Source organism: Cavia porcellus, unplaced genomic scaffold (assembly GCF_034190915.1).
Source record: "Cavia porcellus strain 051 isolate PalLab524CR breed Dunkin Hartley unplaced genomic scaffold, mCavPor4.1 scaffold_34, whole genome shotgun sequence".
NCBI lineage: Eukaryota > Metazoa > Chordata > Mammalia > Rodentia > Caviidae > Cavia > Cavia porcellus.
The window spans coordinates 10,098,103-10,112,605 of record NW_026947517.1 but is presented as its reverse complement, the minus strand read 5'-3'; the positions used below and the strand labels follow the sequence as shown (position 1 = coordinate 10,112,605).

General features: G+C 37.5%; 1 long non-coding RNA gene across 2 annotated transcripts; it reads left to right on the top strand.

Annotated features, from left to right (window-relative positions):
- The first annotated feature begins 6,406 nt into the window (after positions 1 to 6,406).
- Positions 6,407 to 10,559, top strand: LOC106026685 (uncharacterized). 2 transcript variants are annotated; one of them, XR_010045496.1, is made up of 3 exons: positions 6,407 to 6,955; positions 8,788 to 8,863; positions 9,408 to 10,559. It is a non-coding gene; the product is annotated as an uncharacterized LOC106026685 (long non-coding RNA). The 2 variants fall into 2 exon arrangements; XR_001200267.3 differs by having other exon boundaries at positions 8,746 to 8,863.
- The last annotated feature ends 3,944 nt before the right edge of the window (positions 10,560 to 14,503 follow it).

Sequence of the window (14,503 nt, the reverse complement as noted above, 5' to 3'; positions counted from 1 at the left end):
GTCTGCGCATGTGAGGGACCCTCCTACCACACTCCAGTAGGAGAGGGGAGTGGGAGAGAGAGAGCCCTGAATAGGGGAGTGCAAAGTATATAAAGTATATAAAGCGGAAGACTGGAAAGCGAGCATCGGTTACCAAAGCAGATGGCATTGGTTAATAGGGGTCATGTCATTTGTTTACTGGTGGGTGAGCTATCTGCTGCAGGTGGCTTGATGTTTTTGAAAACTCATATCCTGTATGCAGGGTCGATAGTTCACAGTGCTCTTATTTTTGGGGACGTTGGATCACAACTTCCCTATCAGGTCAGAACATCTGGTTGTTCTGACCAAGTGACAAGGCAAGAGGGGTTTCCTGAGTGTTTAACTCTTCAAGGCTGTCCTTGAGTATATGGCCATTCTCTTGTTTCAGCCTCTTCATTGCTGTGGAAAAGAAGTGGGCATTATAACACATGGCGTTTGTCTTTTTTCTCTTCTCCTTTTCACTATTATTCTTTCATTTTAGTGGCACTGCCTTTTAATCGTGGTGTTTGCTTGTGTCAGTAAAGGTTTCTGCAGCTTGAGTTGAGTTATAGGAAGCCAAGCAACCCAACTGAAAAATGTGAAATTTCATTAGCTGGTCTCAGGACCACTTGTATACAGAACTCCCACCCTCATTTCAGGATCTAAACAAGAGGCTCTGAACTGGAAAGTTACAGATGTTTTAAAAGATAGAATCACAAAATATCCTGTTGGAAATCTTTTATCTAGAATCTTATAATAATTTTTGGATGACAACTGTATTCTCCTTCTTTTCTTGAGCAGGTTAATTTTTTTTATTGGGTACAGCTTATTTTGCTTTTCGCCTGGGACTTCTACCCTGAGTGATTTTCCATTTTGCTTGGTGAACTACAGGGCACCATTTAAATGCAAAGCTCAAAATGGCATCTATTATGCCAAGCTACAACATGGCTAAAGTGGGCATTAGGGATACACAGGTAGCCCATTGATCCTAGGTTTGGCGCCATATGTAAATTTCCAGGGGCGGGAAGATGGCGTCACAGGTAATTCAAACTGAAGGATGTACTTGGAAGAGTTTTGCCCTAGAATAAATTACAGGACATCATGGTGGTAGTTCATCAGGGTTAAAGTTCAAATTAGCCATTTTTACCCATATGGCTACTTCCTCTATTTTTCCCTGAATGCAACTTCCTCGTTCCTTTCCCAGGGGCCCAAAGAAAATTCCTATCAGCTCCTTGCATGACATCAATGTCAGTGCCAGGCACCACATAGAGCAAAATTTCACATATACCCCATAATCCCATAATCAGTCAGAAAAAAAGGCAAACCCTTGGTGGCTGTAGGCTCCCCTCCACATTCTTTAAATAGAAAGGACACTTTTACTTTTTGTTATATTCTGCTTCTCTATTGGGCCACAAAATCCTAAACTGATAAGATTGTATAGTACGTCCAAAAGATGAGAAGTATAAAAAAAAAGAGGCCTTTATTCTGAGAATGAAAAGAAAGAAAACAAAAACACCCTGACCACTGAAGTCTGGCTTTCTCTCTCATGGACTCATGGCATGGGGGCATATACGCAACCTCGGTTTACAGTGGAACCTGAGGGGGCATTAGGGATGCACAAGTAGTCCATTGGTCTTTGTTTGGCACCATAGGTAAATTCCTAGGTGCAGGGAAGTTGGAGTCACAGGTAAATTCCTAGGGGTGAGGGAGATAGGAGCTCCTTGGTTCTGCCTCACTGGCTACAGTGTCCTGTCTCAGCCAAAACTCTTTCAGTAACAGTACTGATTCTTGTGTATGTATGAAGCTAATTTAGCTCTTCAGTAATTCACTTGTTAAATGCCACGAGGACCCAATGGAAATTAATGAAGTGGGCTGTTGCTTCCCTCTATCAGTGTCAATGCAGTAAGTTTAATCCTAAGATAAAAATAAATCTTCATATAAATTTCAAAACACAAACATGCATCAAAATACAACCAAGGTCCTAGAGACCTACAGACAGCTTTCAATAATATAATAGGAGCCTTCTAGAAATTGACAAAAATACAGTTTTTCTAATGAAAAATTGTTCAATCAGCCAATAATGTAGAAACTTTTCTGAACAATTATAGGTGAATCTTCTCTTAAATAAGATATAACCTACTGTAATGGCAATGTCTAGATCTTGCTAAATAATACACTCAAACCAATTATTTTACATTTATAATGACTGATGTATACAATTTTAGATATTGCCAGGACTACAATCACTGTGATTTGCATTAATCACTTAAAACTGCAGGAGAAGGAGGAAATTTCAGACCTTATATAGTATAGTCATGTTAATTTGGCTCATGTTAATGGTATAGGGTAATGAAACTCCTTACCTACTATATGTCTGGTATGAGTTTGTGTTCTCTAAATTTAAACAATGAATTTTAGGAATGATTGAGTCTAAGAATGGAACATATTTATTAGGAGAAGGAAAGATTCTGAGAGACAGAAAGGGTCCTGAGTGGGTTGCCAAAGACTCTGTCTTTCTGAGGAGCTTGTACAGAGTTAAACCATGAGGTCAGATGGGTCACAGGAGGGGAAAAATAGGAATTTTCAAGATTAGCATAAGGTGGGATAAGACTGTGGTCAACCAATATGGTTAATTACTCAGGTAAAATTGATTAAATTGGGAGCAAATGAGAGAGCAAGTCACATACTAAGTGGGCCTTTTTAAGAGCAGGGACACTTCCTGTAGGGGGTTGGGATGGTGACTCTTGATGTTCCTCAGGGTGATCAGAGAACTATTTAGACTGCTGGTTCTTAGCACTTGGTTGCATTTCCTTGCCTTTTCTTTTGATTTTTGGCCCACAGCAGTAGGTGATTGTCTCTTCCAATGCTACAAACAATCTGAACTTATTTTCTGGCTCCTTTGAGGGCCCAGCCCTGTTGTTACAGGCAGCTGAGTTAGTTAGAAATATATAGCCAGGGAGACAGAATCCCAGACACCTTGCAGCTATGGGTGAGACAGATACCTCTTGTTATGGGCCAGGCCTCAAGACAAAATATGTCTTTAAAAATGCAGATCAAGCAAGTAGATTAATGCAAAGGTTTTGGAACATTTAGCAGATGTTTGATATTCAAATGGAAATAGGACAAATATAATCTTGCCCTGTTTGATGTCAAATGCACCAAGTTTGTTGGCTCACAACATTAAGGAATGAAGTCACAAACCAAAAGAAGTTCAAAAATTTTTTGGGAAAAAAGAGAGAAGAATAGCCCTGGATTTTCAGGAGTGCTCTTCAGTGTTTAAGTCCCAGACCTATTGTCAGGGATCATTTATGCAGCAAAGTCACAATGTGGCTACAGTGTGAGTCCCAAACTACAATCAACCTATAAGCTTGTAGTGAGTGGCTTAATTAATATTACTTAACCTGGGAAGAAGTCACCCAGAAAAAGTATGTTGAAAGAGCAAAGGCATTTTGGGGGAACAATAGTCCAGTTGTTCTGGTCATTGAGTATGGTAATTGATGCCTATTTGGACTTCCTGGAGGAAGTAGTGGTAACTGTAGTACATTTCAAGCTATTGTTTTTCTCTTCAGGAGGCATGTAGACATGGTCACTGCATCTTCACCTTTATGTCTGGCTTTCTTCAGCTGAGCCTGTAGAGGGATTGTTGTGTTTAGTTTTTTATGTTGACTCCTTTGAGGTTCCAATTTCTCTCTGACTGTATATCAATTTTTCTCTACTTTGACCTCCTGTAGTAAAATCACAATACCATTTGACTGGATAATGTGATGCTTATACATTTAATAAAATATTATTCAATAGAGGCCAGGGGTTTAGCTCAGCAGGCAGAAGCACCTGCCTGGGAAGTGCTAAGTTGTGAGTTTCATCCCCTGTACCTAAAAAAAAAACCAGTGTTTTAAACTGCAGAAAAAGAAAATAGCTTCATTTGTAAAGATGTAGATCAACAAGAGCTTTAATTAAATATGTCAATGGTAAATTAAACATTGGTAATAGTCATATATAGAATCTGAAGATGTTGGGCTGGGTTTTGAGCTTAGTGGTCAAAGCAATGTTCGAAAGCCTTTGCATGAAGCTACGTGCTTGCTCTGAGTTTAAGATTTCGATGAGTTTTTGGACCTCTTCATTCTAACAAATTGCAGATTTATTGGAGGAAGAAGGTCACTGTTGTGCTATAGCACAATAGGTACCATTCCTAACTTTGTATTTGTCACAGCTACCAGGATGCCACTACATGGCCAGCTGTCTGCTGCAACATCATTCCATAATTGTCAATTTAGGTCAGCTTTCATTCAGCTCTATTATTTTTGTTTTCCTTTAGTACTCTTTCTCTCTCCCTTGATTTTTTAATTTTTTTTTGTTGTTTTTAAAGATGTAGTCTCAATTTGTAGTTCTGGCTGGCCTTTCACTCACTGCGTAGGTTAGACTGTCCTTGAATACATGGCCATTCTCCTGTTTCAGCCTCTTTAATGCTGTGGAATAGAGGTAGGCATCATAACACATGGTGTTGGTCATTTTCTTCCCTCCTTTTCAACATTATTCTTTCATTTCAGGGGCACTGACATTTAATCCAGAGGTTTGCTTCTGTCAGTAATCTTTCTGCTTCTTGAGGTGAGTTTGTAAACAACAGTATAGGAATCCAAGCAACCAGAGAATAAATTTGGAATTTAAATATTTGAGCTCAAAACCGCTTTTATACAAACCTCCTTCTGCATTTCAGAATCTAAACAATTGGCTCTGAACTGGGAAGTTAGGCATTTTGCAAAGAGAGAATCACAGAAGACATCCCATTGGAAACAATTTAGCTAGAATCTTAAATTAATTTTTGGTTGACACCTGTATCCTGCTTCTTTTTTTAGCAGGTTACTTTTTTACTTGGGTACAGCTCCTTTTGCTTTTCTCATGGAACTTATACCCTGAGTGATTTTTCATTTTCCTGGATCAAATACAGGGCACTAGATAAATGCAGGGTGCAAGATGGCATCTGTTATGCCAGGCTACAATACAGCTGAGCTACAGTGCCAAGTCTCAGTATTTTCTAGGGTCAAAAGCACATAATGTTTGAATATTTCACTGTTTATGATGTTCATCCTTATAGTAAAGTGTGATCTATAGTCGGGACAAGCGAAGCTCACCAGGACTCTCATTGCTTTCCACTGGTCTATTTCTCATCATCCTTAAATACAATACTCTCTGAATTCTTAATACTAATGCTCACATTTGATTCATATTCCTACTTGTGACATCTCCTTTTTCTGCAGTAGTCTATCCTGGTATCCTGGGCTCATAAGAGATAGAAACACATCTTCTGATTCCCTACACTCCAATGATGTTATGTGTTATATTGAACAATTTTCCTTTAAGGGAATGGCAGTTAATGAATACATGTGTATCTTATGACTGTTTCTTCTGGTTTCAAATAACACCAGGGATTCTTTCAAGTTTTATGTGCATACCTGTAATCCCAGAACTTGGGAAGCTGAGGAAGGATAATCAATTAGAATTGATTGGACTAGGAAGTGAGTCCACAGTCAGCCTGAACTGCATCGGGAAATCCTGTCTCAAACAAACAGAAAAAAATATCCTATTATTGTGGATATCCTTGAGAAGAATAACTCAAAAGTTTGAAACTCTTAAGATCATACCTGTTATGTTTCATCTGGTGAGTATAAGGGACCAGTAAAACTATCTTCAAGGATATGGAGAAAACTCAAAAAATCTTATTGCAAACTGTGATATAGATGTAATGCATTGCCCACCAAAATACCACTAGGATAGCTCACAAATGTAGAGAGAACATTTCTAAAATTCATCTGGAAACAGAAGTGCTCTAGATCGCCAAAGACATTGCTGGGCAACAAAGGCAAGTCAGGAAGCATCACAATTCTTGACTTGCTATTATACTAGAAAGCTACTATTAGAAAATCAGCATAGTTCTGGTGGAAAAAAAGACCTAAGAATCTACCAAAAAAGACTAGAAGATGCAAATAGAACTACAGATACACTCTGCTACTGTGTGTTTGACAAAGGGGCCAAACATGTTCACTGGAAGAGAGATAGCCTCTTCAATAAATGGTGCTGAAGAAAATGACTTTTCTCATACTGAAGACTTAAACTGGAGATATGTTTACCACTATGAAACAAACAAAAGTCAAACTAGATTAAAGATCTAAATATTAAAACAGAAACACTAATGAGCAAAATACAAATTTTAAAGAATCAACCACTGGGACCCCGTCATATTAACAAATATTTCTACATCAAAAGAATTCACTAACAGAGTGAAAAGACAATTCCCAGAATGGGCAAGGAATACTTTTCTATTTATGATAACCTCTTCAATATCCTTTTCCAAAGTACTATAATTTTCAATATGTAAGTCCTTAAACTTTCTTCGTTAGGTTCTTTCCTGTGGTGTTGCCTAAGGAGTCTGGCCCCCTCATAGTCTATGATAACATCAGCCCCGGCATGGGAACAGAGACTGGGTAGGAAAGCCTGCCCAAGAGGAGAAAAGGTTCCCTCTTTTCTCATGATGTGTGACTAGGCTGTGTTTACAAAGCTAGTAGGAAGTGGCCAACCTTCAGGTGGCTAGAAAAAACAAACATAATTAAAAACATTCTTGGGCTAATGGAGTTCCTCCTGGGTTATTGGGGCAAGAAGAACCGGTTATGCTTGTTTGCTTCACTTAGATAGTTTAGATAAACATTGTAGTTTGTCACAAAGCTTGTCACAAAGAATGCTATTTCAAGATAATCGTCAGTGCACTGTGAGCTGACCCGGTTCACTATATAAAAGCCTAAAAATAAAGCACAGCATGCAGTTGCAATTGCTGTTTTCTCTGCTCTGCATCCCCCGTGTCCTGATTTCGTGAGTGTGTGTGTGCCTCTTCCCAGGGTCCCGAGTGCACTAGACACTCACAACAAGTAACGCCCGAAACAGGGACCCCGACAGTCGCTTAGGAGAGGTGAGTGTATATTTTTGTTACGGGGAAATGGGACAATCTCCTTCTTCGCCTTTCTTAAAAATTCTTAAGCATTCACTCTCTATGTATGGTATATCGTTAAATTCTGTCTTTGCTTTCCCTATTATTAGGCCACAATTTGCGGATGGAGTGGCACTTCCCCCTGGATTTGAAGGATTTAATATAGATGATTTAGTAAAATTAAAAAAGGCCATGACACTCTATGGCCCTCAAGCTCATTATACTAGATAGATGTTATTAGCGGTGTCAGATCATTATAGAAATTTTGCTCCTCATGAATGGAAAATGTTGTACTTTAAGAAAATAGCTTCATTATATGTGTATTATAACAAACCTGTAAAGTGGCTTACTAAATGTGTTTGTTTTACCCCTTTTTCCCTAACTGATATGTTAAGTGACCTAATTGATATGTCGAACAACACTCTCCTCTGTAAAGAATTACAAAAATCTCAACTAATTGATATGTTTACCATTGTTGTCCTCTACAAACTACAAAAGCTGTGCTAAAACAAGCTAACAAGGGCTGTTAATCACTGCTATGTGCCTCTATTCTCCACTAAAGAGCTTAAAAAAAAACTAAAATGACAATTAATTTACATTTGTTTAAAGTAACCTGGTTGTGTACAGAGAGATTTGCATGTGAGTTTGGCCCTTTACCCTGACCATTCAAAGAGATAAATTATCTACTTTAAATGATTTTCAACGTTTACTAGGGGACATTAATTGGCTCCGTCCCATATTAGGTATTCCTACTCATACATTACAGCATTTGTTTGCTACTTTACAGGGCTCTTCAGACCCATCTAGCCCTCGCACATTAACAACAGAAGCAGAACAGGAATTACAATTTGTAGAACAATGAATTAAGGATGCCTTTTTAATTAGGATTGATCCTCAATTGCCTCTAACTTTATATATTATTAATACTTTTCAATATCCCTCTGCAGTTTTGGGTCAGAATGCTATGCCAGTTGAATGGGTTTTTGCTAGAACTAAACAACATAAAAATGTTATGCCTTATGTAGATATCATTGCCTCCTTAATCATGAATGGTAGAGCTCGCTCCATAACTTTGATAGGACAAGATTTAGATAATATTATCATCCCTTTAACTAAGGAACAATGGGAATATCTAATTTCAATAACTGAGACTTTACAGATTGCCTTGGCAGATTATATGGGAACTTTTTCATATCATTTTCCCAAAAGTAAATTGTGGGATTTCTTTAAATGTCAACAATTTGTGGTCAATACTCTATTAGCTACACAGCCAATCCCTCATGCTTTAACAATCTTTACAGACGAATCAAAAAAGAAAAGTGCTTATTGGACTCAGAAATCTTATTGGGTACGTCAGACAAATTTTAATTCTGTACAACAAAATGAACTTTTTGCTATATTGCAAGTGTTTTTGGATTTCCCTGATCAACCCATTAACATTATAGCTGATTCAGCTTATTCTGTTGGTGTAGTGGCAAATATTTATTCAGCAGTGTTGTATTCCAATAAGCCTAATTTGCTATTTCTATTTCAAAATTTACAAACACATATTCAAAAAGAAACCATTCTTATTTCATTACTCATTTACGTTCTCATTCTCAGTTACCTGGGCCATTAGTATCAGGTAATAGAGCAGTAGATTCTTTAGTTATGTTTGCCACACCCACAGAAGAACATCAATTTAATCATGCTAATGCTGGACATTTACATTTTAAATATAAGATACCCTTTACAGAAGCTAAACAAATTGTAAAAGCCTGCCCTATTTGTAGGCCGTTACATTTAAGAATCATTCCCTCTGGTGTTAATCCTAGAGGAACTCAACCCAATGAGTTATGGCAAATGGATGTTACACATGTGCCCTCTTTTGGCCAGCTTTCTTATGTGCATGTAAGTATTGATACTTATTCTTTATTTCTATGGGCCACTGTCCAACAGGGAGAATCCACTAAAAATGTTATTATACATTTATTGGAGACTTTTGCAGTTATGGGAATTCCCTCTAAAATCAAAACAGATAATGGACCCGCTTATATTAGCAGAACATTTAACCAATTTTGTGATCTCCATAATATTATTCATGTCACCGGGATTGAATATAATCCCCAGGGTCAAGCTATTGTTGAGAGGGCACATGGCACTCTTAAGTTACAAATTAAAAAATTAAAAAGGAGGAGTCAGGAGGATATTCAGATACCAATACTGTTTAAATTGCAAAACAGTCCAAAAATATTGCTGCATCAGGTAGTGTTTATTTTAAATTTTCTCAATTTACCACAAGATGAAATATTAACAAGGTCTGAAAGACATTTCGAACAGCAGCAACAACCATATGTGATTAATGAGCCTTTTTGGACTAAAACAGCCCCAGAGGCAGAATGGGAGAAGGGCACAATGCTTTATAAGGGGAGAGGTTTTGGTTATATCTCCACAGAACATGGAATTCAACAATGGGTCCATGGACGATGGATCAAGATCCGTGCCTTGAGGCCCTCTTTGCCAATCCCGGAGGCAACTCCCCGAGGAACCATATCCTCCAAGGCGAGCTCGAAACCAGCTAGAGGATGAAGATAATGAACCTGTCCCTATTGCCACCATGGCCAGATCACAGCTAAGAAATTCCCGCTGCCATTCACGGCGACCAAATTTAAATCCAATCCCTACATGGGGACAATTTAAAAAGTTAACTCTGGAGGGACAATGGCTTGTCCTTCAAGCAGGGAAGCCGTTAAACCCTGAAAATTTGTTTTTAGCTTTATGTGCCTTACTCACCATTGCATCGGGGACTGAGGTACCCCAACATTCTTATTGGGCTTATATTCCAAATCCCCCTTTACTGGAACCTGTAGTGTGGGGAACTATGGATATATTACTATATACAACACCAAAAAAAATTTTGTCAGCACCGTGGGCCGATTTAACCCCCCATAATCAGGATGATGGAACATTGTTCAACTTTACTTATTATGGCAATCTAAAGCCCATTTGTATTGGGGAACCACCTTGCATCCCTCTGTGATGGCAGTATTAGATTCAACATGGAATAAAAGCAGGCAGCAAAAGGACAAGGCTTCAAGCTTTGGCTGCTCAAACTTTTAATGTTACCTGGAAAAATTTAATAGCACCTGACAAAAACACATATCCTGTATGCCCTGATTTCACTTATAATAATATTTCTTATAATCCTATAATTTGGCAACAATGTATGGGGAAGTTTGCTAAAAATATTGATGGATATATTATTTGGGGACCATTTGGAAAATTTGTTAATGGATGTGCTGAATGGAATGAGACAAGATGTAATCTCTCTGTCATATATAGTCTTCCAGATCTGAAGAACATAACTAATGGAGCTCCCGTCTTCCCTCAAAAGACACATCTCCTGTGGTGGGGAGATGGTGGAATCACCAATCCTGCTGTTGCTGCCAAAGAGTACCCTCATAATCTTCAAAATCACATTTGGAAGATTCCAGCCGCTATGCAACCTGTGACCTTGTACAATGTTTCCTATTCAGGAACTAGTCAATCTGTATTTACTACTTATAATTTTACTAAGTTTATGATATAAAATATTACTGTTTGTGCACCTCTGCCTTATGTCCTTTTAGTGGGAACTTTAATTTTACACATTTTTCTTGTACTTATTTAAATTGTCAATTGTTTACCTGTTTAAATAGCACATTGAATTTCACTAAGCCTTATACAGTTATGCTTTTACAACAAAAAACTCATATTTGGTTACCTATAAATCTGACTCGACCATGGTCTCAGGACCCAGTAATCTCTGTTACTACTAAATTTTTTCAACATCTGTTAAAACGTACAAAAAGATTTATTGGAATAGTGGTCACTGTCTTATTGAGCCTGATAACTGTGGCATCTTTAGCGGCAGTATCAGGAATAGCTTTACAAACCTCTTTACAAGAAAAACATGTTGTAGAACAATGGCATGAGAATTCTCATGAACTTTGGTTAACCCAATAGCAAATAAATTCTAAACTGCAGCAGCAAATAGACCTTCTTAAACAAACAGTTGAATGGATGGGAAGAAAAATATTGGCTCTTCAGCATCAAGTGTTTCTAAAATGTGGTTGGAATTCAACTACCTTTTGTATAACACAGTGACCATATAATCAGACAAAACATGAATGGGAAACAATTAAAATGTATCTAAATGGGAATATTTCTGCCCAGGAGGTAATAGAGTCTTTGCATAATCAAATTGACAAAGATTTTGCAAAGCATAACGATGATGAATCCCTGGCTCAATTTGCTCAATTGCTTGCTCAGTCTTTAGAAGGACTGTATCCAAAAGGAATTTGGCAAAGTATGACTCATACTTTAAGTGGCATGGGACTTAGCCTAATCTTAAACCTTATCGCTATAGTCCTTGTGTATTGTTGTTGCATAAGATGAAATGCCACAAATAATTTGACCTTATGGAAATTGTTTTTAAATACAAAAAAAGGAAGAACTGTGGTGTTGCCTAAGGAGTCTGGCCCCCTCATAGTCTATGATAACATCAGCCCCGGCATGGGAACAGAGACTGGGTAGGAAAGCCTGCCCAAGAGGAGAAAAGGTTCCCTCTTTTCTCATGATGTGTGACTAGGCTGTGTTTACAAAGCTAGTAGGAAGTGGCCAACCTTCAGGTGGCTAGAAAAAACAAACATAATTAAAAACATTCTTGGGCTAATGGAGTTCCTCCTGGGTTATTGGGGCAAGAAGAACCAGTTATGCTTGTTTGCTTCACTTAGATAGTTTAGATAAACATTGTAGTTTGTCACAAAGCTTGTCACAAAGAATGCTATTTCAAGATAATCGTCGGTGCACTGTGAGCTGACCTGGTTCACTATATAAGAGCCTAAAAATAAAGCACAGCATGCAGTTGCAATTGCTGTTTTCTCTGCTCTGCATCCCCCATATCCTGATTTTGTGAGTGTGTGTGTGCCTCTTCCCGGGGTCCTGAGTGCACTAGACACTCGTGACTCTTTCCAAGTATTTTGTTTTCTGGGAGGCTATCTGTAAAGGCTGTGGTTTCTTTAACTTCTCTCTTGGTGAGTGTGTTGATTGTGTACAGCAATGCTATTGATTTTTGAATGTCAACTAGGTCTCCCGCTACATTATTGAATTTGGTTATTAATTCTAGGACTATTTTGGTGGAGTCTTTGGTATCTTCTATTGAGTATATCATATCATCTGTGAATAATGATAGTTTAATTACTTTCTATTATATATTTATTCTTATTTCTCTCTTTTGTCTAATTGGTCTACCTAATGTTTCCAGAGCTATATTGAATGGAAGTGGTCATAATAGTAATCCGTTTTCTTTTGATAACTGTAAAATGAAAGTTTTCTGTTATTCTCTACTTAGTATGATGCTGGAATTTTCTTTGTCATTGTCTGATTTTTTTGCCTTTTTCTTTTTTATCAGTACTGGTGATACAACTCACAACCACACAATTGCAAGGCAGTTGCTTATGCCACTGAGCTAAATCCCCAGCCATGTCATTGTTTGATTTTATCAGCTTGAGGTAAATGTCATCTGTCGTTATTTACTGTAGGGTTTTTATCACAAATCAGTGCTTGATTTTATAAAAAGCTTATTGTGCGTTTATTGAGATGATTACCATGTGACTTTTGTTTTTGACTGTGTTGATAAGACATTTAAATTTGTTGATTTGCATGTATTGAAACATCCCTGACTTCCTAGGATGAATCCAAGTTGATCAGGTTTTAAAATCTTCTTGACGATTTGCTACATTCACTTTGCTAGTATATTGTTAAGGATTTTTGCATCTTGTTCATTAGATAAACTGTCCTATAGTTTACTTTTTCTGGTTGGGTCTTTCTCTGGTGTTAGTATCAGGGTAATACTTGCCTCCAGGAATGAGTTAGGGATAATAGCTTCTCTTTCAATGTCATTAAACAGCAGTGGCCTTAAATTTTTTTCTACATTTATTGTAGATTTCAGCAGTAAATCCATCAAGACCTAGACTTTTTTATGTTGGTCATTTGCTTTTCTGTTGTCATTGTTTTTCTTTTTTTTACTGTGCTCATGAGTTAGGCTCTCATTATTCAGTTCAGGTTGGCATTGAGCTCACTTTGTAGTGTTGTTATTCTCAATCTCACAACAATCCTTGTACCTCAGCCTCCCAAGTTCTGGGATAACAGGAATGCACCACCATGCCCAGCAGCTGATACATTTTTAATTAGATCTTCATTCTCATTTACTGATACTGTATTTTCTATAATTTTTATATCTTCTTGGATCAGATTTCGCATTTCATACATTTCTAGGAATCACTGAATTTCTATATATTCTAACCTATGAAAGTATAAGCTTTTCAAGTAGATATTGATGATCTTCTGAATTTTCACAGGATCTGTAATTATTTTATTCTTCTGATTCCTCAGTGCATGGTTTCCAGTCTTTGTTTTTTTCTTTTATGATATGGTTGTCCAAGGGTTTATCAATTTTGCTTATTCTTTCAGTGAACCACCTCTTTGATTCATTAATTATTTGTATTGTTTTCTTGTTATGCATTGCATGAATTTCTGGTCTGGTCTTATAATTTCCTCCCTTGTATGGGATTTGTGTTTGTCTTGCCATTCTTCTTCTGGAAGAATGAAATGCAACATTACTTGTTTGTTTTCTTTCAATTCCCTGATGTAAGATTTGACTACTATAAATTTCCCTGTTTGGATTTCTTTCATTGAATCCCATAAGATACAGGATTTTGCATCTATGTTCTTGTTAGGTTGTAGGTATTTTTAAGTTTCTTCCTTTATTTAATCTGTCACCCATTGGTTGTCTAGAAGAGTGTTATTTAATTTCCATATAGTTACACAGTTTTGGCACTTCTTTTACCATTATTTCCCAATATAAATACATGCTTAAGAATACTAGCCTTAGGCTGCAAAGCCAATCAAGTAATACAAGGATTAAGTTTTTTATACGTCTATTGCTATCAACTCAGCATGTGCTCTAAACCAGTCAGACTGTTGGTGGTTGGAGGAGGTGACTGTGGTGCTCATCTCCCAGCCAATGCAATGGCTAGCTCACAGGAAGTGTAAGTTACTTTCTTGTTTTTCGTCAGAGAACCAGAATAACTTCCACAGAATCACAACATGGGCACATTGGCTAGTTTCCCCTACCATTCCCCATATGACATCCACCAGCTCACAGCAAGGGCATATTAGCTTTCTATTTCTACTCTCAGGCCTGGGAGGGCTCTGGATTGTTAATTTTTTCGTATCCAGCTACTTCGCTGAATTTATAGTATCTAGGAGACTTCCAATGGAATTTTGAGGGTCTTCTATGTAGAATATCATGTCATCTGCAAATAATAATAATTTAACTTCCTCCTTTCCTATCTTTACCCCTTTACTTTCTGTCTAATATCTCATTGCTCTGGCTAGTATTTCCAGTACAATTCTGAATAGGAACAGTGATGAGGGACATCCTTGTCTTTTGCCTTATTATAAGGTAAAGGCCTTAATCTTTTTGCCATTTAATATGATGCTGGCTAT